Raw genomic sequence first — 25,828 nt, forward strand, 5'->3', positions numbered from 1 at the left:
CTCAAAATGAAATCCGTTTCCGACTTGTGTCGTTAAAAATAAAAAAGACCAAGCACATGGCCACTGAAAATGCTTCAAAAAGTGTAAACATTTTGGCTGAATGGTAAACAGAACTATAGTGAGAACTGATATAGTTTTCACCGACGTCCGGCCGCGGTGGTCTAGCGGTTCTAGGCGCTCAGTCCGGAACCGCGCGACTGCTGCGGTCGCAGGTTCGAATCCTGCCTCGGGCAGGAAGTGTATGATATCCTTAGGTTAGTTAGGTTTAAGTCGTTCTAAGTTCTAGGGGACTGATGACCACAGATCTTAAGTCCCATAGTGCTCAGAGCCATTTGAACCATTTTGTCACCGACGTTGTTTACTACCAATATATTTAAAGCTGATACCGATTTTAAGTAAAACCAAAACATTTAATGATTAATTCTCAACTTTAAACCAGAACGATTTAACAAAATCATTATTGCGAACAAGCACGAATAGTATAGACATACGTAAACTACAAAATACTAGCAACACCAGAACAATTGGAGTCAAAAGATCCGTACTTAAGGTTGCATAACTTACACCAACATCCAAGAAAAGAAGTAGGAGCATTCCATTGAATTCCAGACCCATATCACGAACATCGATTTTCATTACGATTTTGGAACATCTACTGTGTTCGAACGTTATGAACTAGCTCGAAGAAAACGATTTATCAACATGCAGCCAACACGGATTCATAAAATATCATTCTCCTGAAACACAAATAGCTCTTTATTCTCCCGATCTAATGGGTAGTATCAACAGTGGACGTCAAACTGATGCCTCATTTTTAGATTTACAGAAGACTTTTGACACCGTTCCTCACAAGCAACTTCTAATCAAATTGTCTGCCAACGGAGTATCGTCTTAGTTGTGCGACTGGATTAGTGATTCCCTGCCAGCAATGTCAATAAATACCAAAAGTCATTGAATAAAACTGGGAAATATCTGGCGTTCTTCAAAGCAGTGTTATAGAACGTCTGCTGTTCCGGATCTACATAAACGATTTAGGAGACAATCTCAGCAGCCCTCACAGACTGTTGGCAGATTATAATGTCCTTTACCGTGATGTAAAATCATCAGTTGATAAAAACCAATTGCAAAATGATTTAGATATGATACCTGTTTAGTGCAAAAAGAGGTAATTGATTCTAAATAATGAAAAGCGTGAAGTCATCCACGTAAGTTCTAAAAGGAATCCGGTAAGTTTTGGTTATACGATAAATCACAGAAATCCAAAGGCTCTAAATTCAACTAGGGATTACAGTTACGAATAACTGAAGTGGAAATGAAGACGTAGGTAATGTTGCAGAGAAAGCAGACCAAAGACTGCGACTTACTGGCAAAACACTTAGAATATGTTACAGATCTACTAAAGTGACTGCTCTCACTGCGGTTATCCGCCCTCTTCTGAAGTACTCCTATGCGGTGTGGGATCCTCATCAGAGAGGATCGACATAGGACATCGAAAAAGCTCAAAGAAGGGCAGCTCGTTTCATATTATCGCGAAATAGGGGAGAGAGTACGACGAATATGATAAGCGAATTGGAGTGAAAGTCATTAAAACAAAAGCGTTTCCGGTTGCGGCTGGATATTCTCATGAAATTTCAAACTCCAACTTTGTTCTCAGAGTGTGAAAATATTTTGTTGGCGCCCACCTACACTGAAAGAAATTGTCATCTAATAAAATAAGAAAAATCAGAGCTCGCACTGGAAGATGTATGTGTTCTTTTTTCCCGCGCTCTGTTCGAGAGTGGAACGGTAGATTGATAACTTGAAGGTGGTTCGATGAAGCCTCTCCCAGGCGCTTAATTGCGAAATACGGAGTAATAATGTAGATATAGAACAGAAACTACAAACATTACTCGACGCTAGAGTTACTATTCTTAGATAAGTGCTCACTTGCATAGAAAGATCATCCACTCTCCGTAAGGATTCACACGAGTCGAAAATACGCTACTCGACTGGAAAGACATAGCGAAACACTGCCTATAATAACGGGATATGTCAAGTCCGCTTTCACGAGCTCTCCTCGTACCCACAATATTCATGCAAGTGTTTCATACTTATGTGAGTACACCACTAGCACAAATATGGAATGCGATACCAATGAATTTGAAATACAGATCAAATGACTCCACACAAACCAGCTCGACAAAAACTGCAATGTTAAAGACATGACGCAACTTTACATAGCGTTAAATGACATTGTGTAATATAAGCAGCGACTTTATAATGAACACCATTAATCAGAGGTGGAGGTAATATCAAATTTAACTGTTCATTCGGCTGAAAGCCACATGGTCCCCGCGAGGGAAATCACGTTTGTAATTTACACGTTGAAATGCTGAATTCAAAAACTGTAAGTCATAGGAGAGGTGATACCTAAATGTAAAAGATGAACAAAACATCTAAACTCTTCTACAACGCAAGATAAGCAGCTTTGGAACGAAATCAGCAATGGATCTGCATTCGCTTGAGTGTCCAGCATCTCACGCACAAGTGTGCTAAAAACTACAAAAACTACTCAACTTCAGCGTGGCCAGAAAGAGCGTAAAATCGTGCCCCTCCAAACCCCCCCACCCCCACCCCCCCGCGTTTGATTCAAAGCCCAACGGCCAGAGTCAGTGAAAGAGGCTGAAGAGATCGGCGCAAACCTCACCTACCACGTAGCATGCACAGCACGATTCTCTGCGGCGAACGCTTCCGATAGCTAGAAACGCCGCAGACATCTTTGTCGTGTTACGGCGTGGATACAAAAGTAAAGCATATGGGTTTTGTCCCGCTTTTACTTGAATCTGATTCTCTTCCTTTATTTTTCATTACTGAGACAACAAAATTTGTCTATATTGCTGCAGTCTATTCGATGTCTTATGTCTGCGATTCACCATGAGTTATTAAACTGATATGTATAGCAAAATTTCCTCACGTTTGAGTGTTCTAAGGATTCCACAAGGTACAAAACGGATGTGGTATCATTCCTCGCATTTTCTTTTTAAGGGATGTGTAGTGTAAACCTACAATACTCCTGCAGATAATTTCCAACAACAACAATGTATTTTTTTTAATGCGTGACACACAACTATATTAACATCGTTTTATTACTACCTGTTTCGGTACAGTGCCCTCACCTCGGTATCTGGTGATTCATATTGTGTCCTTGGCATTAGGTCTCTCTTATGTAGGACTTGCTTATGTTTTGCTAAACTTATACTGTGTTATATGGCTACCCTTGGTTCATGTCTCCGGTCTTTGTGCAGAACTTTGGCTTGTGTTATGTTAAATTCTGACTGTATGACAAGGTTGCCAGTTCTGTCTCTCAGTATTAACCTGCGCACTGGACTCAGTCCTATCATTTAAAGAACAATTTCATGTATTGCTTTGATTGCGGTATTTTCAGGTATTGCAACTGTTTTCTTCGTGTTATTATTTGCTTCATGCATTTTATATATTTCATATCTTGCTGACAGATTTCCAACGATAAATTCATAGGGTTTTCCCGAATTTGGATTGTTTTCACGGTTAAAAAAATCAATTATGTCCTTGTACTGTATTACTTCCTTAATTGGTGTAAGTCTATATGGTTATGGCTTACTATTTGACGTAGAGTTAGATCTTGTGTTTACGTAACGTATAAAGTTGTCCATAAGAAAGGAGTATTTCTCAAGTTTAGCTCTTTGATTACACATAATTCTATTATTTCGTGTTTACTAATCCACCTCCTTCCTCCACATGAACCATAGACCATGCCGTTGCTCGGGAGGCTTGCGTGCCTCAGCGATACAGATAGCCGTACCATAGGTGCAACCACAACGGAGGGGTATCTGTTGAGAGACCAGACAAACGTGTGGTTCCTGAAGAGATGCAGCAGCCTTTTCAGTAGTTGCAGGGGCAACAGTCTGGATGATTGACTGATCTGGCCTTGTAACACTAACCAAAACAGCCTTGCTGTGCTGGTACTTCCAACGGCTGAAAGCAAGAGGAAACTACAGCCGTAATTTTTCCCGAGGGCATGCAGCTTTATTGTATGGTTAAATGACGATGGCGTCCTCTTGGGTAAAATATTACGGAGGTAAAATAGTCCCTCATTCGGATCTCTGGGCGGAGACTACTCAAGAGGACGTCGTTATCAGGAGAAAGAAAACTGGCGCTATACGGATCGGAGCGTGGAATGTCAGATCCCTTAATCGGGCAGGTAAGTTAGAAAATTTAAAAAGAGAAATAGATAGGTTAAAGTTAGATATAGTGGGAATTAGCGAAGTTCGGTGGCAGGAGGATCAAGACTTTGGTCAGGTGAATACAGGGCTATAAATACAAAATCAAACAGGGGTAATGCAGAAGCAGGTTTAATAATGAATAAAAAATAGGAGTGCGGATAAGCTACTACAAACAGTATAATGAACGCATTATTGTGGCCAAAATAGACACGAAGCCTGTGCCTACTACATTAGTACAACTTTATACGCCAACTAGCTCTGCAGATGACGAAAAAATTGAAGAAATGTATGATGAGATAAAAGAAATTATTCAGATAGTGAAGGGAGACGAAAAATTAATAGTTATGGGTGACTGGAATTCGACAGTAGGAAAAGGAAGAGAAGAAAGAGTATTGGGTGAATATGGAATTGGAGTAAGGAATGAATGAGGAAGCCACCTGGTAGAATTTTGCACAGAGCATAACTTAATCATAGCTAGCTCTTGGTTCAAGAATCATAAAAGAAGGTTGTATACATGGAAGAAGCCTGGAAACACTGACAGGTTTCAGATAGATTATATAATGGTAAGACAGAGATTTAGGAACCAGGTTTTAAATTGTAAGACTTTTCCAGGGGCAGATGTGGACTCTGACCACAATCGATTGATTATGAACTGTAGATTAAAACTGAAGAAACTGCAAAAAGGTGGGAATTTAAGGAGATGGGACCTGGATAAACTGACTAAACCAGAGGTTTTACAGAGTTTCAGGGGGAGCATGAGGGAACAATTGACAAGAATGGGGGAAAGAAATACAGTAGAAGAAAAATGGGCAGCTTTGAGGGATGAAGTAGTGAACGCAGCGGAGGATCAAGTAGGTAAAAAGACGAGGGCTAGCAGAAATCCTTGGGTGACAGAAGAAATATTGAATTTAATTGATGAAAGGAGAAAATATAAAAATGCAGTAAATGAAGCAGGCATAAAGGAATACAAACGTCTCAAAAATGAGATCGACAGGAAGTGCAAAATGGCTAAGCAGGAATGGCTAGAGGACAAATGTAAGGATTTAGAGGCTTATCTCACTAGGGGTAAGATAGATACCGCCTATAGGAAAATTAAAGAGACCTTTGGAGAAAAGAGAACCACTTGTATGAATATCAAGAGCTCAGATGGAAACCCAGTTCTCAGCAAAGAAGGGAAAGCAGAAAGGTGGAAGGAGTATATAGAGGGTCTATAGAAGGGCGAGGTACTTAAGGGCAATATTATGGAAATAGAAGAGGATGTAGATGAAGATGAAATGGGAGATATGATACTGCGTGAAGAGTTTGACAGAGCACTGAAAGACCAAAGTCGAAACAAGCTCCCGGGAGTAGACAACATTCCATTATAACTACTGACAGCCTTGGCAGAGCCAGTCCTGACAAAATTCTACCATCTGGTGAGCAAAATGTATGAGACAGGCGAAATACCCTCAGACTTCAAGAAGAATATAATAATTCCAATCCCAAAGGAAGCAGGTGTTGACAGATGTGAAAATTACCGAACTATCAGTTTAATAAGTCACGGTTGCAAAATAATAACACGAATTCTCTACAGACGATGGAAAAACTGGTAGAACCGACCTCGGGGAAGATCAGTTTGGATTCCGTAGAAATATTGGAACACGTGAGGCAATACTGACCCTACGACTTATCTTAGAAGATAGATTAAGGAAAGGCAAACCTACGTTTCTAGCATTTATAGACTTAGAGAAAGCTTTTGACAATGTTGACTGGAATACTCTCTTTTAAATTCTGAAGGCGGCATGGGTAAAATACAGGGAGCGGAAGGCTATTTACAATTTGTAGAGAAATCAGATGGCAGTTATAAGAGTCAAGGAGCATGAAAGGGAAGCAGTGGTTGGGAAGGGAGTGAGACAGAGTTGTAGCCTCTCCCCGCCGATGTTATTCAATCTGTATACTGAGCAAGCAATAAGGGAAACAAAAGAAAAATTCGGAGTGGGTATTAAAATCCATGGAGAAGAAATAAAAACTTTCAGGTTCGCCGATGACATTGTAATTCTGTCAGAGACAGCAAAGGACTTGGAAGAGCAGTTGAACGGAATGGACAGTGTCTTGAAACGAGGATATAAGATGAACATCAACAAAAGCAAAACGAGGATAGTGGAATGTAGTCGAGTTAACTCGGGTGATACTGAGGGAATTATATTAGGGAGTGAGACACTTAAAGTAGTAAAAGAGTTTTCCTATTTGGGGAGCAAAATAACTGATGATGGTCGAAGTAGAGAGGATATAAAATGTAGACTGGCAATGGCAAGGAAAGCGTTTCTGAAGAAGATAAATTTATTAACATCGAGTATAGATCTAAGTGTCAGGAAGTCGTTTCTGGGAGTACTTGTATGGCGTGTAGCCATGCATGGAAGTGAAACAGGGACGATAAGTAGTTCGGACAAGAAGAGAATAGAAGCTTTCGAAATGTGGTGCTACAGAAGAATGCTGAAGTTAGATGGGTAGATCACATAACTAATGAGGTGGTATTGAATAGAATTGGGGAGAAGAGGAGTTGTGGCACAACGTGACTAGAAGAAGGGATCGGTTGGTAGGACATATTCCGAGGCATCAAGGGATCACCAATTTAGTATTTGAGGGCAGAGTGGAGGTTAAAAATCGTAGAGGGAGATCAAGATATGAATACACTAAGCAGATTCAGAAGGTTGTAGGCTGCAGTACGTAGTGGGATATGAAGCAGCTTGCACAGGATAGAGTAGCAGGGAGAACTGCATCAAACCAGTATCAGGACTGAAGACCACAAAAACACAACAATCCACCTCCATGTAATATTTTACTGTATATTTTCTTAAATCTTGTAAATACTGTGCAGTTCATCTTCTAAGAGGTGAGGCGGCAAGATAGCTATGCATGTGAATAGAAAATATAATACTTACAACTTAAAGTTATGGTACTCTGTTCGTATTTGAGTTTGCATCGTTTTGGAACCTTGAGTAGAATTTTTGTTTGGCTGTCATTCTCAAATCTTATTATATTATTCGATTCGATTCGTTTTCTGATCCTCAGATTAGCATAAAAATTTTAAGGTAAATTGTTGTGCCTTTGAATTTATGAGAATATGAAGTACATTACTCGTGCAAGTTTTCGTTGTTTGTCAATATTTGTAATATGACATTTAGATAAGTATTCTATGTGCATGTTGTGCACTTGTAGGGTGTTCCAACCTGATATATACATCGATTATTGTCATACTTTACTCATATTGTGATTTGGCTCGGTATTCTGATTCTCATAGCTCTACATACTTTTGGACACTATAGCTGTTATTACGTATCCAACGTGTGGTCCCTGGAGAGGGGCAGTAGCCTTTTCAGAAGTTGCAGGGACAACAATCTGGATGACTGACTGATCTGGCCTTGTAACATTAACCGGAATGGCCTTGCTATGCTGGTACTGCGAAAGGCTGAAAGTAAGAGGAAACTACAGCAGTAATTTTTCCTGCGGGCATGCAGCTCTACTGTATGATGGTGGTGTCCTCTTGGTGTCCTCTTGGGTAAAATATACCGGAGGTAAAATAGTCCCCCATTCGGATTTCCGGGCGGGGACTACCCAGGAGAAACAAAACTGGCATTCTACGGATCGGAGCGTGGAATGTCAGATCCCTTAATCGGGCAAGTAGGTTAGAAAATTTAAAAAGCGAAATTGATGGGTTAAAATTAGATCTAGTGAGAATTAGTGAAGTTCGGTGGCAGGAGGAATGGAACTTCTCGTCAGGCGAATAAAAAACTAAAAACCCCGTCCGAACAGGCCCTGGATGGCCCAACGGTACCGACCAGCTGCCGTGTCATCCTCAGCCCACAGTCGTCACTGGATGCGAAGATGCGAATATGGAGGGTCATATGGTCAGCAAATGTGTGAGTTCTTAAGGGACCAAACTGCAGAAGTCATCGGTCCCTATGTGCTCAGCACACCGCTCCACCGGTCGTAAGTCAGTTTACGAGAATGGAGCCGCTGCTTCTCAATCAAGTAGCTCCTCCGTTTGCCTCACAAGGGCAGAGTGCATCCAGCAGACCAACAGTGCTCGCCAGACCGGATGGTCACCCACCCAGTGCTAACCCAGCCCAACAGCGCTTAATTTAGGTAATCTGGTGGGAAGCGGTTTTACCACTGCGGCAAGGCCGTTGTTTGTCAGGTGAATACAGTGTTATAAATACAAAATCAAATAGGTGTGGGTTTAATAAAGAATAAAATGTAGGAATGCGGATAAGCTACCACGAACAGCGTAGTGAACACATTATTGAAGCCAATAGAGACACGAAACCCTCACCCACCACAGTTGTACAAGTTTATATGCCAGTTAGCTCCGCAGACGAGGAGAAGATTGACGAAACGTATGATGAGATAAAATAAATTATTCAGATAGCTCAGGGAGAATAAAATTTAATAGTCATTCGGGACTGGAATTCGATAGCAGAAAAAGGAAGCGAAGGAAAAGTAGTAAGTGAATATGGACTGCGGGAAGGGAATGAAAGAGGATGCTAACGGATAGAATTTTGTACAGAGCATAATTTAATTATAGCTATCGCTTGGTTTAAGATTCCGGAAAGAAGGTTGTATACGTGGAGGAGACTTGGAGACAACAGAAGGTTTCAGATTGATTATGTAATGATAAGGCAGAGATTTCGGAGACATGTTTTAAGTGTAAGACATTTCCATGGGCAGATGTGGACACTGACCACAATTTACTGGTTATGACCTACAGATTAAAACTGAAGAAACCGCAAAGATTCAAGATTTTAGGGAGATGGGACCACAGAGGTTGTAGAGAGTTTCAGAGGGAGATTTAGGGAGCGACTGACAAGAACAGGGGAAAGGAATAGAGTAGAAGAAGAAAGGGGAGTACTGAGAGACGAAGTAGTGAAGGCAGCAGAGGATCAAACAGATAAAAAGACGAGGGCTAGTAGAAATCCTTGGGTAATACAAGAGTTATTGAAACGATGAAAGAAGACAACCTAAAAATGCAATAAACGAAGCTGACGAAAGGGAATACAAACGTATAAAAATGAGAGTGACAAGAAGTCCAAAATGGCTAAGAAGGAAAGGTTAGAGGGAAAATGTACTTGAGGGCAGGATTATGGAAATGAAAGAGAACGTAGATGAAAATGAAAAGGGAGATATGAGACTGCGTGAAGAATTTGACAGAGCACTGAAAGACTTAAGTCGAAACAAGGCTCCAAGGCCGCGCGGAGTGGCCGCGTGGTTTGAGGCGCCATGTCACGGATTGTGAGGTCTCTCCAGCCGGAGGTTCGAGTCCTCCGTTGGGCATGGGTGTGTGTGTTGTTCTTAGCATAAGTAAGTTTAAGTTATTTTAAAGGTGTGTATAAGTCTAGGGACCGATGACCTTTGCAGTTTGGTCCCTTAGGTATTCATACACATTTGAACATTTTGAAGGCCGCAGCAGTAGACAGCATTCCGTTAGAGCTACTGACAGCATTGGAAGAGCCAGCCCTGACAAAACTTTTCCATCTGATGAGAGGGATGTATGAGACAGGAGAAATACCCTCAGACTTCAAGAAGAATACAATAATTCCAATCCCAAACAAAGTAGGTGCTGACAGATGTGAAAATTAGCGAACTATCAGTTTAATAAATCACGGTTTCAAAATACTAACACGAATCACTTACAGAAGAATGTAGAAACATACAATAATTCCAATCCCAAACAAAGTAGGTGCTGACAGATGTGAAAATTAGCGAACTATCAGTTTAATAAATCACGGTATCAAAATACTAACACGAATCACTTACAGAAGAATGGAAAAACTGGTAGAAACTGATCTCGGGGAGTATCAGTTTGGATTCAGAAGAAATATAGAAACACGTGAGAGAATACTGATCCTACGCCTTCTCATAGAAGATAGGTCAAGGAAAGGCAAACCTACGTTTATAACATAACACTTTTGACAATGTTGACTGAAATGCTCTCTTTCAAATTCTAAACGCAGCAGTGGTAAAATACAGGGAGCGAAAGGCTATTTACAGCTTGTACAAAAACCAGGTGGCAGTTGTTATAGTCGAGGAGCACGAAAAGGAAGCAGTGGTTGAGAAGGGAGTGAGAAAGGGTTATAGCCTATCCCTGATGTTATTCAACCTGTACATTTAACAAGCAGTAAAGGAAACCAAAGAAAAATTTGGAGTAGGAATTAAAGTCCAGTGAGAAGAAATAAAAATTTTGAGATTTGCTGATGACATTGTAATTCTGTCAGACACACAAAAGGGCTTGATAGAGCAGTTGAACGGAATGGACAGTGTCTTGAAAAGATGATATAAGATGAACATCAACAAAAGCAAAATGACAATAATGGAATGCTGTCTAATTAAACCAGGTGATGCTGAGGGAATTACATTTGGAAACGAGACACTTAAAGTAGTAGGCGAGTTTTTCTATTTGGGAAGCAAAATAACTGATAATGGTCGAATTAGGGAGGATATAAAGTGTATACTGGCAATGGCAAGGAAAGTGTTTCTGAAGAACAGAAATTTGTTAACGGCGAGTGTAGATTTAATTTCAGGAAGTCCTTTCTGAAAGTATTTGGATGGAGTGCAGCCATGTGTGGAAGTGAAACATGGAGAATAAACAGTTTACACAAGAAGAGAATAGAAGCCATTGAAATGTGGAGCTACAAAAGAATGCTGAAGATTTGATGGATAGATCACGTGACTAATGAGGAGGTACTGAATAGAATTGGATAGAAGAGAAATTTATGGCACAACATGACAAGAAAAAGGGATCGGTTGGTAGAATACATTCTGAGGCATCAAGGGATCATCAGTTTAGTATTGGAGGGAAGCGAGGGGTTAAAAATCGTAAAGGGAGACCAAGAGTTGAATATAGCAAGCAGATTCAGAGGAATGTAGATTGCAGTAGTTACTCGGAGATGAAGAGGTTTGCACAGGATAGAGTATCGTGGAGAGCTGCATCAAAGTTCACAACAACAACATAGCTGTTAATACTGGTACTAAACAAAAGGCCACGCTTACATACTTCTGCGATGGTACTAATTATTGACTATTTCTTTTTGTCGTTTTTTGTACAGTTTTACGGTTGACTTTCCGGTTAATTGTAACAGTTTTTGTTCTATATCTATATACGCCGTCAAATAATTACGTGAAACGCATAACTACTTTCAATACTGAATGTATGAAGTAGCATTAAGTATATCTCTGCTTCGTTTTGTTTTTCGTAAAAAAAATCTTTGATCCTTATTCTGTGATATGTGTAGGTCTTCATGACAGTCATTTGTAATCCTATGATCTAATGGGTCATACCATGTTTTGCGTTTTTCTGCACAAGTGTAACAGTGCAGACAGGATATACTATTTATAAATGATGTGGCATGTGAGTGACAATGATCTTTTCGTAAGTATCCTTTATACATCACTTATACGTAAATGTGTTGATTTCTTTGGTCGATACAGATACCGATATGATGGTACTACATCGCAACAGATAGTAAAAAAAGAATATTAATACAGCTGTGTGTCACGTTTAAAGAAAAATTATTCCTCAAAATTCATCTACACCCACATCTACACGACCACTCTGCAAGTCACACTTACGTGCCCGGCAGAGGATTCAGTTCATCGAACCACCTTCAATTTGTTTCTCTATTGTTCCAGTCTCGAATAGCCGGCGGGAAAAATTAATACTTAAATATTTCCTCGCGAGCACTGATTCCTCTTATTTTATTACGATGATCATTTCTCCCTATGTAGTGGGAATCAATAAAACATCATCGCATTAGGAAGAGAAAGTTGTTGATTGAAATTTCGTGAAAAGATTTCGCGGCAACGAAAAGCGCCTCCCTTTTAGTGATTTCCATCCCACGTCGCGTATCATATTCGTCACACTATCTCCACTGTTTCGCGATAATACAAAATGAGCTGCCCTTCATCGAACTCTTTGGATGTCCTCCGTTAACGCAATCTGATAAGGATCTCATAACGCACAGCAGTACTCCAGAAGAGGACGGGCAAAAGTGGTTCAGGCAGTCTCTGTAGTAGACCTGCCGCATCTTCTAGGTGTTCTGCCAGTAAAACGCAGTCTTTGTTTTGTCTTCCTCACAACATTGTCTATGCGAACGTTCCAATTTGAGTTGTTCGTAATTATAAACTCTAGATAATTAGTAGTTGAGCTGGCAGCCTTTTCATTTGTGTGATTTATCTTGTAGTCTGGTTTATCGGATTTCTTTTCGTGCTCATGTGGATGACCTCAAACCTTTCACTATTGTGAGTCAATTGCAAATTTTCACACTCTAAGATACATTGTATGTATCATTTTGCAATTGGTTTTGATTTCCTGACGTTTTACTTGACGGTAAATGACAGCATCATCTGCAAACAATTTAAGAGGGCTGGTCAGATTGTCTCCTAAATCGTTTGCACAAAGCAGGAACAGCAGGGGCCGTATAACACATCCTTGGGGAACGACAAGTATCACTTCCGTTCTGCTCGAGAACCGTATGTCATTTACTCTCTGAGAGGAAATCAAGAGCCTGTCGCACAAGTGAGACGATAATCCATGGGCACGAATATTTACTATCGAGTAGCCTCTGACTAGCAACAACTTTTAAGACCCAGCAACAGCCCTCATACAAACAACTGCAAAAAACTGTGCTCCTGTCTGAATCAATTAATGCCATACCAACCTCACCGACACGCAGCTAAACCAAGCAATGCTGACCATAACTGGAACTCCAGTGGCTACCATTACTGAGAAATATGGCGCTCCCCGAAGTAGACGGCTGGCCGTTCCCAGGCCACATTCGGAAAAATTTAATGTCAGCCCTTCCCATTAATGTCATTGCAGATTTCCTTAAACGGCAGCATCTGAGACTGCCATCCGCCTGTAGCAGGCACCAACCATCTCAACAACTCCAACATCAGATCTCACTGGATGTCTTAGACGAGATTAGAATGTCTCGAACTCTTAACTCGTGAGAGATACAATTTTGAAGGGAGTGCCAAGGTTTTCTCTTCCCAGAAGACAGTGATGGAACATCAACAGGATTCACACAGACCATGGTACATGCAACAAGAGCCTGATGTACTGACATGTACTGACTTGGCAGAAAATCCTAAGAAATTTTGGTCTTATGTCAAAGCGGTAGGCGGATTAAAACAAAATGTCCAGACACTCTGTGACCAAAATGGTACTGAAACAGAGGATGACAGACTAAAGGCCGAAATACTAAATGTCTTTTTCCAAAGTTGTTTCACAGAGGAAGATTGCACTGTAGTTCCTTCTCTAGATTGTCGCACAGATGACAAAATGGTAGATATCGAAATAGACGACAGAGGGATAGAGAAACAATTAAAATCGCTCAAAAGAGGAAAGGCCTCTGGACCTGATGGGATACCAGTTCAATTTTACACAGAGTACGCGAAGGAACTTGCCCCCCTTCTTGCAGCGGTGTACCGTAGGTCTCTAGAAGAGCGTAGCGTTCCAAAGGATTGGAAAAGGGCACAGGTCATCCCCGTTTTCAAGAAGGGACGTCGAACAGATGTGCAGAACTATAGACCTATATCTCTAACGTCGATCAGTTGTAGAATTTTGGAACACGTATTGTGTTCGAGTATAATGACTTTTCTGGAGACTAGAAATCTACTCTGTAGGAATCAGCATGGGTTTCGAAAAAGACGGTCATGTGAAACCCAGCTCGCGCTATTCGTCCACGAGACTCAGAGGGCCATAGACACGGGTTCACAGGTAGATGCCGTGTTTCTTGACTTCCGCAAGGCGTTCGATACAGTTCCCCACAGTCGTTTATTGAACAAAGTAAGAGCATATGGACTATCATACCAATTGTGTGATTGGATTGAGGAGTTCCTAGATAACAGGACGCAGCATGTTATTCTCAATGGAGAGAAGTCTTCCGAAGTAAGAGTAATTTCAGGTGTGCCGCAGGGGAGTGTCATAGGACCGTTGCTATTCACAATATACATAAATGACCTGGTGGATGACATCGGAAGTTCACTGAGGCTTTTTGCAGATGATGCTGTGGTGTATCGAGAGGTTGTAACAATGGAAAATTGTACTGAAATGCAGGAGGATCTGCAGCGAATTGACGCATGGTGCAGGGAATGGCAACTAAATCTCAATGTAGACAAGTGTAATGTGCTGCGAATACACAGAAAGATAGATCCTTTATCATTTAGCTACAAAATAGCAGGTCAGCAACTGGAAGCAGTTAATACCATAAATTATCTGGGAGTACGCATTAGGAGTGATTTAAAATGGAATGATCATATAATGTTGATTGTCGGTAAAGCAGATGCCAGACTGAGATTCATTGGAAGAATCCTAAGGAAATGCAATCCGAAAACAAAGGAAGATCCGTACCAGATAGGGTTGATACAAGACATAGAGAAGATCCAACGGAGAGCAGCGCGCTTCGTTACAGGATCATTTAGTAATCGCGACAGCGTTACGGAGATGATAGATAAACTCCAGTGGAAGACTCTGCAGGAGAGACGCTCAGTAGCTCGGTACGGGCTTTTGTCAAAGTTTCGAGAACATACCTTCACCGAAGAGTCAAGCAGCATATTGCTCCCTCCTACGTATATCTCGCGAAGAGACCATGAGGATAAAATCAGAGAGATTAGAGCCCACACAGAGGCATACCGACAATCCTTCTTTCCACGAACAATACGAGACTGGAATAGAAGGGAGAACCGATAGAGGTACTGAAGGTACCCTCCGCCACACACCGTCAGGTGGCTTGCGGAGTATGGATGTAGATGTAGATGTAGATTCAGTGGGGAGCTTCAGAATGCCCCTTATGAGACCGTTGTGGAGCTGAAGACCGAACAGTCACCCACCTGACCTCGATTTGACCCGACACATTCTTCAGGTGTGCGTTACGAGACGTCCACTACTCTCTGTCCACCGAAGCATTGGAATGACTAGCACACAGTGACCTCCGTTTGCGATACAAAAGTGCTGTCTACAAAACAAATGTCTGTTCCTTTAGTTTAAGTTTTCAATAAATATTGTATTTTTGATTTATTTGTCACAATCTGTGTAGGTTCATTCTAACACAATGTGTTTCAAAAATACTTTTACAAACTTTTTCCATGCGCCAAAACTAGGAAAAAAGGTCATATAAATATATGTCCGAAAATCCATGGTTTTTACGTTGTTAATGCAAGATGAAATTCAACATCTTTCCAGGTACAACCCTGCAACTTCACTTATCTATGCACCCATTTGACTCATTGTACCTTAGATGGCGTTGTCTTGCCAGAGATACTTGTTTACATTCATGATTCATCTCTCTTCAACATTCCCAGTGTGTACATTTACTATAGGTAGTGAGTTAACTGAAAGTGCTCGACTCAAACATTGCAGGATATTCATTTGTGAGCAACCAGACATGATTTTTATTTATGGGCATGCGAATGTAATGGACATGAAGTTGCACGGCTGTATCAGACAGCGTTTCCGACTAAAGACAGCTGTGTCATATAACATTTGGTGCTGTGTATCATCGTGTTGCTGAAACAGAATCCATATCATCAAAGCTATGGATCCAGGAAGACCACGCGTTTCTCGTACGCTTGACCAGGAAAAGCCCATTCTACGATCTGTCGAACAAGACACAGGTACCAACGCAAGACAAGTGGCCCTGGTATGTGGTAAATCTACAGGTACAGCATGGAGGATTGACACGAACAAATCATATTTCTTCATCATGTTCAACGTCTGAAGGGCCTTATGCATGTCGATCACCCCACATGGAGACACTTTTGCTAATAGTTTGTTGCACAAATTACTAATCCGTTTATTGTCTCTTCAGTTTTGTTACGAGGCATCTTTTGGAAGAAATGGTATAACAAATTTCCACAACCAACACATACGGGCCGATTGCAATCACCATGCTACAAACATCAACATCAATTTAAGGTTAATCGAAAAGTGGCAAATCATTCAAATAAGAGGATAATTTGAGGTGGAATATTACAGTAATAGCTTAGAAAAGCAACTTGGACTGTAGTGACTGTATATACTGACTTCTAGCTACACTTAACATGAGGCGGGTCTTCTTTCTCTTTGCTTTCTGGTAATTTTTGGAGACAGTGCGTGCTGCATTTTGGACACGCAAAGCAGTACACAACGTAAAGAAAAAGTGGGCCCGAGCAACCATCAGGAACTGTGGCATTCGCAGGCTAGGTAACGTGAGGTGTTGTCAATGTGGAAGTTGCGCAGCCAGGCGTGTTCCAAGGGGACCAGTGCTGTTCGTTTACAATACGTCTCGAGCCTAGCGGCTGAGCACTGCCGAGGGAAAGAAGTTTTATCAGCGGGACACCGGTACTTCACCGTGTTCCGGATAGAACCCTCAGAAGATAATCATCTCCTGCTTTCCAAAAGAAACGTGGAATGCATCAAAATAAGAGACTAGTCTCGTACACAGTTTTTCACATTTTTAAGACCTATGATGTAGGGTTAGTTGCGGGGCATGAAAACACACAATTAGTGAAAATGTTTGTGATTCCATGAGGAAATATCAAATGGAGAAGGTTTTCGGAAAAGAGGGGTGGATCGGAAAGTCGCTGAAGTTTTAACACAATGCGTTTTTCTTGACAGGATTTTTGTGGAAGAAACAATTATGCCATTGGCAGACTGCGAGTTCTTAAACAACAATTGGCCGTCATGTCTTGGTTGGCGCGAAGGAAAGAGCAGGCTGTGCAATTCTAACAGAAAATTAAATAGTTTGACACGGGTATTGGTACTGAATGCATCCCCGTGTGCTGCGCTTTCCTCCTATAGCAGCCTATTGCAGAACCAGAGTTCACGTTGGCAGACGCGACCTTCGTCCTGAACTTCAGAGACGACAGCACTCTCCACGTCCCTCGCTCATAATTTATGGGGGGGGGGGGCATTATTAGCAACTTTGGTACCTTAGGACAATCATTGGTTAGAACGTAATCAGATTATTGCAGTTGTCTGTCCAAGGTCCACTAGTGCTTTGGTAGATGCATGCGTTTGCCGGTCTAACAGACCAACAGTCATAATGTCCACTTACTTAGAAACTGGCATGGCATTTCAGAATGTCAGTTACGTCTGTAGAGAACATTCTCAAACATTTCAAGAAACTATGGAAACCAGCAGTTTCACTTGGTAAAAACCATATAGAGCAGTTTTGTAATTTTAGCTTAGTATTGTCAGATAGCCAGAAGCGTTTCATGTTTATGTTTTATTCGAACAAATTAACTTGTTCATTTAAAACATTTTTCTGTTAATATATTCAGTTAATCTCATTTTCAGTATTATGCAACTCTCCTCTTTAGGATTCACAGCTAAGGCCTTAACATTTAATCGCGTTAGTTAAGCCATTAACAAACAGTTATTCAGCTTGGGTCTTAAAGGTATGTCTGTCTCCCAATTAATTTTGTGAGTCAGGTTAACAATTTCAAACACAATCGGCGTTTCACATGTGTGGGCTGGAACTATAGACGACTGCCTGGTAGGGCCATACATTCTCCCAGAACGTCTTACAGGTGCCGTGTTTTGGCGCTTTATTCAGAACACCCCTCAAGACCAACTAGAAGATGTGCCCCTACTAATAAGAAGAAACATTGGCTGGTATTTATCATCACAAATGGATAGGTAGAGGAGGACCAGTTCCATACCCTGAAAGTTCCCCCAACCTCAGTCCATTGGATTATTATCTCTGGGCCACCTTAAACAGTTGGTTTAAGCAGCAGGCCACCCGGATGCAGAACGTCTTCATCGAAGTCATGGGTATGCGCGAAATCATGAGCGAGTATTTGAAGGAGTGTGACAGTCCATGACTCGTAGAGAGTATGAGTGTTTAGAAGGAAGAGGAGGATACTTCGAGCATTTACTATGACTTGTGTGTTGGTGAACTCCAATCACCTAAACTGTAAACTTTCATTAATAACTGGAAACCAAAAGATTTTCAGACATACAGGGTGGTTGCAAATAACTCCTTGGCCAGTGTACACAGAACACTATAGGCAGAAAACTATTTACCTTATGGGTACCAAATTTTATAGGAATTATGTTTAAAGTGTGCGCTGCGGGATTTGCGTTGTTAGTGGGTTTAGTGTCACGGCTTGCCGATAAGCTCAGGAAACTGTATGGCGACGTAGGGTTGAAACACAAACATCAGCGTTCATTAAAAATTGCAGATAGTGAACAAGGGTGTGGACAAGGCGAGCAGGGATTTAGTCGTAAAGCTGTTTTATGAAAACAGCAGCAATAATGCAGCTGCACTTCGCCAATATCGACCCATTCAAAGAAAAGGAGAGGTCCTCTCCCCGCTATGGTGTTGGAGAACATGACTCGGAAATTCGAATTAACCGACGATTTGGGAATTGCTTCTGGGAGAGGCCGACGGCAAACTGCGCCACAAACTATTGAAGAAGTTACTGTTGCCATGGCTGAGAATGATGTGTAGTCTTCAAGCAGTGCGCGGGCTGTCACGACAGCTAGATAATCCATGGTCCAAAATTCGAAAATTTCTGCGAAAAATTGGGAAATGACATCTTGAGTGCGATTCTACACTGTCATGGAGGCAGGCGTAGTCACATTGGACAATGTTTGTAACCTAGAACGTAAATATGGTATGCAATTAACAAATGTTACCCTCTCACGTGGACATCAAAATGTGGTTTTTCCAATGGTCTATCCGTCATTTCTCTTCTCCACGTCCTTACAAATGTTTTCTCAAAGTTTCATTGTCCTACTGTCACTCGTTTTTTATGGAGACCCTCTCATGTAGTGAAAGTTTTTAATTACGAGGGGCGTTCAGTAAATAATGCAACACATGTTTTTCTGAAAGCAGGTTGGTTTTATTCGAGATTCCGACACATCATATTACTTCCGACTCATTTGGCTACAAAACCCTATTTTTCAACAAAATCTCCTTTCAATGTCACAGCATTACGCCACCGTGCTTGGGCGTCTGTTTGCCCAAGCTTGGTACTACTTTGGTGGTCGAGAACGGAGCCATCGTCTTGATACATCAATAACCTCCCCATTTCGCCAAACAGATGGAAGACAGAAGGTCCGAGATCCGGGCTGTAAGGTGGATGAGTAATAACAGTCCACTCAAGTTTTGTGAGCAGATTTGTGTGAAGCCCTGCGTTATCATGAAGAAGAGGTTCGTTTGCATTTCGGGTACGAATACGCCAAGCTCGTTTCTTCAATTTCCTGACGGTAGCAGAACATCAGAACTCATCGTTACGCCATGAAGCGGGACATCAAACAGAAGACCGTCGCTATGCTTTTACCGGCTGAGGATGCAGCTTTGAATTTTTTCTTCGGAGGAGAGAGAGTTTGGCGCCGCGCCATGGATTGCCGCTTCGTTTCCACTCCGAAGTGATGAACCCGTGTTTCATCGCCTGTGACGACATTCGACAAAAAACTTTCCCCATCAGCCTCTTAACGTGCAAGCAATTCTACGCAGATGGTCCTTCGTTCGTGTTTATGGTCTTCTGCTAGGCAGCGAGGAACCCAGTGAGCACACACTTTTGAGTACCCCAGCCACTCGGCAAGTGTGTCAGCACTACCGCAGAGACGTCCAGTTGCGCAGCAACGCGTTGACTGTGATCCGTCGATCATCTCGAATGAGATTGTCCGCACGTTCTAACAATCCAAGAATCACAGCTGCATGCCGCCGGCCTGCACGCGGGAGAACGGACATATTTGCACCACCTTTCTTCGATGATGACAGTCGCTTCGCCCAAAGATTCAGCGTGCTTTTGTTCTCTGCCAGGTCTCCATAAACATTAAGTAAGCGCCTGTCAATATTTTTGATTGGTTTTCCGATCTCTGCTTGGAAAGCGCCTCCTTCACAGACCCCAATTTGAAGGCTACGTGTATCACTGCCAGGTATCTAAACTTTATGAAACTATAGGGCTGAAGAGGAAATATTCCAAGGTATCCCAAAACAAATTCCGCATTCTTTTAACCGAAATTGTTGCAGAAAAAAATGTGTTGCAGTATTTACAGAACTCCCCTCCTATAAACACCCTTTATGTTCATAAGAACTTTTTTCTGGTTTTGTGTAGGGAACTTATCCCGAAAATTTGTGAAAGTACCGGGTGATCAAAAAGTCAGTATAAATTTGAAAACTTAAAAAAACACGGAATAATGTAGATAGAGAGGTAAAAATTGACACACATGCTTGGAATGACATGGGGTTTTATTAGAACGAAAATGCAGGATAGCACTCCACCCTATATTGCTAGACCCGTGAAAGATCTCTTGCGCGCGTCGTTTGGTGACGATCGTGTGCTCAGCCGCCACTTTCGTCATGCTTGACCTCCCAGGTCCCCAGACCTCAGTCCGTGCGATTATTGGCTTTGGGGTTACCTGAAGTCGCAAGTGTATCGTGATCGACCGACATCTCTAGGGATGCTGAAAGACAACATCCGACGCCAATGCCTCACCATAACTCCGCACATGCTTTATAGTGCTGTTCACAACATTATTCCTCGACTACAGCTATTGTTGAGGAACGATGATGGACATATTGAGCATTTCCTGTAAAGAGCTTCATCTTTCTTTGTCTCACTTTGTTATGCTGATTATTGCTATTCTGATCAGATGAAGCGCCATCTGTCGGACATTTTTTGTATGGAGTCACCGCCAGACACCACACTTGCTAGGTGATAGCCTTTAAATCGCCGCGGTCCGCTAGTATACGACGGACCCGCGTTTCGCCACTGTCAGTGATTGCAGACCGAGCGCCGCCACACGGCAGGTCTAGAGACACTTCCTAGCACTCGCCCCAGTTGTACAGCCGACTTTGCTAGAGATGGTTCACTGACAAATTACGCTCTCATTTGCCGAGACGATAGTTAGCATAGCCTCCAGCTACGTCATTTGCTAAGACCTAGCAAGGCGCCATTATCATTTGCTATTTATCTCGTGATGCATGTACCGTCAGACCGATGTTCACCAATTATGGATTAAAGTATTCCAGCAGCTACGTATTATTTTTACTAGACTCAACTCCTTTAACTGTTCCAGACCTCACGCCAGCCTGCGTGAGCTTAAACGCGTGCCTTTCGGCTACCGGTCATAGTGGCTTGGCTGTCTTGCCAAGTCACAACATTTTGAACGTTTGTATTTTTTGTTGTTGTACCTCTCTATCTACATTATTCCGTGATTTATTCAGTTTTCAGATTTGTACTGACTTTTTGATCACCCGGTATACTTGAAACACACTTTATATAGCACCAAAGCTCGCTGAATTCATAGAGTCATCGAGTCTGGCCTCTCTTTGTAAACCTCGACTGCGTGGCCAACTGAACTCAGTGATTTCTGCCGTGCTGTCCCCTTGCCACACTTGACGGCAGTACGAGGTTCCGGCGGCAAGTGGCGGGGCGTCTGTCAGGCCACGTGCGCGTCCGTGCTCCGCGCCGCGCCGCCCACCATCGATCGCGTGGACGACACAGGCAGGCAGGCCGGCGAGGCGAGGCCGTGGCGGCGACAGCGCGCCAGTGCGAGCCCGGCCGGCGAGCAGCGCGCCACCGCCCACACCGTGCCGCCGCCGCTGCAGTCTGCGCCGCCCCGCCCACCGCCTGCTAGGCAGCCCGGCGACAGCTTTCGCTGACCTGCCCGCATCGCTCACGCAGCCTGGCAGTCGATACGCCGTAGACGTCCGGTGCCTCCGCGAGAGACGAGGAACGCCGGCAAGGCGAGGCTCCGCCGCCCGCGGGCCAACAAGTGTTCGCGCGGCCACTTGTTGCCGCCCCCACCGCAACTCTGCCCGCGCCCGCTTCACCGGAGCCGTGCCACGGCAGCGTGGACTCGCACGGTGTGAAGCTGTCACTGCACCTACCGCGCAGATTAGCCCAGCTGCGGAATCCTCTACATCTCGAGACTCTGGGATCGTATATATTAACTACCTGATTTCACTTTTAGTACTCTATATTCTAGACTCCATATTTCCTTGTAAATTGTAAAGGTGTTCTCAATATTACCGACGTAGTATTCAGTTCACTGCGTACAATTAAATTTCTCTTCAGAAACCTCAGTTTCACAGGTCAGACAAACTGCAGTCTCCAGTACTGAAACATTATCTGAGAGGGATTAATTGTCTACTGGACAGCAATGAGTCCAAAGAAGCTGTGTCTAGACAGTTAAACTTCTACGATGCAGTTACAATGGAAGTGATCACTGTGTGCTACTTTCGTTGCAGTAGAGAAGATAGAAGGGAGGCTTAGGCCAGTGATCTTCATCCAGTCATAGTTTTTGGACTGATCTACTCCGGAAACGGAACTTGGCCACTATAGCAGCAGGCTAGTTCAGAAGCGAGCAGTCTGGGTCGCATGCTCGGCCGGGTGTCGTGGCGTTGGGTGTTGGTGGGCGCGGCCGCGGGCGCCGCCCTCGCGTTCGCGCTGCTGGTGGCAGCCCCCGGCTGGCTGTCGCCCGCGCCGCCCCCGGCCGCCTCAGCCGCCCCCCGGACCTGCCGCGCGCCCTCGCTGCGCCGCATCGCCGCCGCCGCCGCCTCCGCCTCCGGCTCGGCCACCTGCCGCGCTCAGCCCCCGGCGCCGCCGCCCGCACAGCCGACGCCCCCGCCCCAGGCGCCCCCTGGTGCCGCCGCTCTGGGACACATCGTCATCGCTGTGCTGCTCGTCGTCTCGGCCGCCGGAGCGCTCCTCGAGGTCTTCCGTGACAGAATCAAGGACAAGGTATGTGACCTTCTCTATTGTGCAGAAAAATTATCGAACTTTGGCTTCGGATAGACGTTATGCTGAGAAAGTATCGAATTTTGACTTCGGGCAGACGGGGATTGTTTTTAAGGCTAGTTAGAAGTCAGTGTATTAAATTTTGTTACTTAATCATTTTGCCCTGTTGTTCTTGAAAACGGCCCGTAAGGCCGAAATTGGACAATCGTGCAAGATGTATCAAAGAGAATACTTGTCAACAGCAGCCGAGACGGAATTCTTTAAAAATCTCTCATTACTTGGCTTACCTGTGTTACAGAAATCTCTGTAGCAAAGGACATGGAACTTTTACAGGGCATTACATGTTACGTTATTAGTGTACCGTACTAAAATAATTACAGTTCAGCAGCTGGTCTGATAATATTTTTAAACTACAGAGGTTAAATTTTGTATATTTTTGTATACTTTCTTCAATATGATTTTTGTTATACTTAACATTATGTTTTTACACTACTGGCCATTAAAATTGCTACACCAAGAAGAAACGCGTACTCATTGGACAAATGTATTATATCAGAACTGACATGTGATTACATTTTCACGCAATTTGGGTGCATATATTCTCAGAAATCAGTACCCAGAACAACCACCTCTGGCCGTAATAACGGCCTTCATACGCCTGGGCATTCAGTCAAACAGAGCTCCGATGGCGTGTACAGGTACAGCTGCCCATGCAACTTCAACACGATACCACAATTCGTCAAGAGTAGTGACTGGCGTATTGTGACGAGCCAGTTGCTCGGCCACCATTGACCACACGTTTTCAATTGGTGAGAGATCTGGAGAATGTGTTGGCCAAGGCAGCAGTCGAACATTTTCTGTAACCAGAAAGGCCCGTACAGGACTTGAAATATGCGATCGTGCATTATCCTGCTGAAATTTGGGGTTTCGCAGGGATCGAATGAAGAGTAGAGCCACATCTGAAATGTAACGTCCACTGTTCAAAGTGCCGTCAATGCGAACAAGACGTGACCGAGACGTGTAACCAGTTGCACCCCATACCATCACGCCGGGTGATACGCCAGCATGGCGATGACGAATACACGCTTCCAATGTGCGTTCACCGCGATGTCGACAAACACGGATGCGGCCATCATGATGCTGTAAACAGAACCTGGATTCATCCGAGAAAATGACGTTTTGCCATTCGTGCACCCAGGTTCGTCGTTGAGTACACCATCGCAGGCGCTCATGTCTTTGATGCAGCGTCAAGGGTAACCGCAGCCATGGTCTCCGAGCTGATAGTCCATGCTGCAGCAAATGTCATCGAACTGTTCGTGCAGATGGTTGATGTCTGGCAAACGTTCCCATCTGTTGACTCAGGAATCGAGACGCGGCTGCACGATCCGTGACAGCCATGCGGATAATATGCCTGTCATCTCGACTGCTAGTGATACGAGGCCGTTGGGATCCAGCACGGCCTTCCGTATTAAACTCCTGAACCCAACCACTCCCTATTCTGCTAACAGTCATTGGATCTCAACCAACGCGAGCAGCAATGTCGCGATATGATAAACCGCAATCGCGATAGGCTACAAAACGACTTTTATCAAAGTCGGAAACGTGATGGTACGCATTTCTCCTCCTTAGACGAGGCATCACAACAACGTTTCACCAGGCAACGCCGGTCAACTGCTGTTTGTGTATGAGAAATCGGTTGGAAAATTTCCTCATGTGAGCACGTTGTAGGTGTCGCCACCAGCGCCAACCTTGTGTGAATGCTCTGAAAAGCTAATCATTTGCATATCACAACATCTTCTTCCTGTCGGTTAAATTTCGTGTCTGTAACACGTCATCTTCGTGGTGTAGCAATTTTAATGGCCTGTAGTGTATTTTATTTCCCTAGACTCTAGTGACGTGAAATTCCTTTAACATTCGAAAATGCACTAATTCACGGAATAAAATAGATAGAGAGATAAAACTTGACACAAATGCCTGAAAAGACATGCGGTTTCATTGAAGGCAAAAACGAGGGCTAAAACCGGCCAATAGATGTGTTGGACAGCAACACATCAGTGACGCACGCGAGAATCGTGTATAAAATGAACTGTCAGGGAGTCAGACGCGCCAGCAATCACGGCTTGTTGACTTTACGAGAAAAGGCACTGTTAGTGAAACTTTGCTATGAGAACGGAGAATCCGCTGCTGCTTTACAATCATATTGTTATAAGAAGGACGGGTGAAGGTCCCACGACAAGTGTCGCTGTGAAGAAAATGATTACGAAGTTCGAAGCCACGGGTTGTTTAGACGATTGGTTCAAAATGGTTCAAATGGCTCTGAGCACTATGGGACTTAACATCTGAGGTCATCAGTCCCCTAGAACTTAGAACTACTTAAACCTAACTAACCTAAGGACATCACACACATCCATGCCCGAGGCAGGATTCGAACCTGCGACCGTAGCGGTCGCGCGGTTCCAGACTGTAGCGCCTAGAACCGCTCGGCCACCCCGGCCGGCAGACGATTGGTCCCGTAATGGGCGACCAGGTACAAATGCTACTGCTGCTCTGAAAGTCCAGGAAGAAATGGAGACTTCAGCAGCTTCATCCCCACACGGAGCAGTCAGTGCTCGTGAATACACAGGTTGAACCGGCATTCCAGAGTACTAAGGCGTCCCCTCCAGTGCTATCCGTACGTAATGCAGCACCATCATGAACTGGTAACCAGCAAGATTGTGACGTGGAGAGAATTTTCAGTGTGGGCAATTCGCAAAATGGCGGAAGATGACGATTTGTTTACTAAAGTGTTGTGGACGGATGAAGACCATTCACACTCCAAGTGTCTGTCATCACCCGCAAATGCAGAAGTTGGGCTACCGAAAATCCTGGAACTGTGT

Source organism: Schistocerca cancellata, chromosome 3, assembly GCF_023864275.1.
Source record: "Schistocerca cancellata isolate TAMUIC-IGC-003103 chromosome 3, iqSchCanc2.1, whole genome shotgun sequence".
Classification (NCBI taxonomy): Eukaryota; Metazoa; Arthropoda; class Insecta; order Orthoptera; family Acrididae; genus Schistocerca; species Schistocerca cancellata.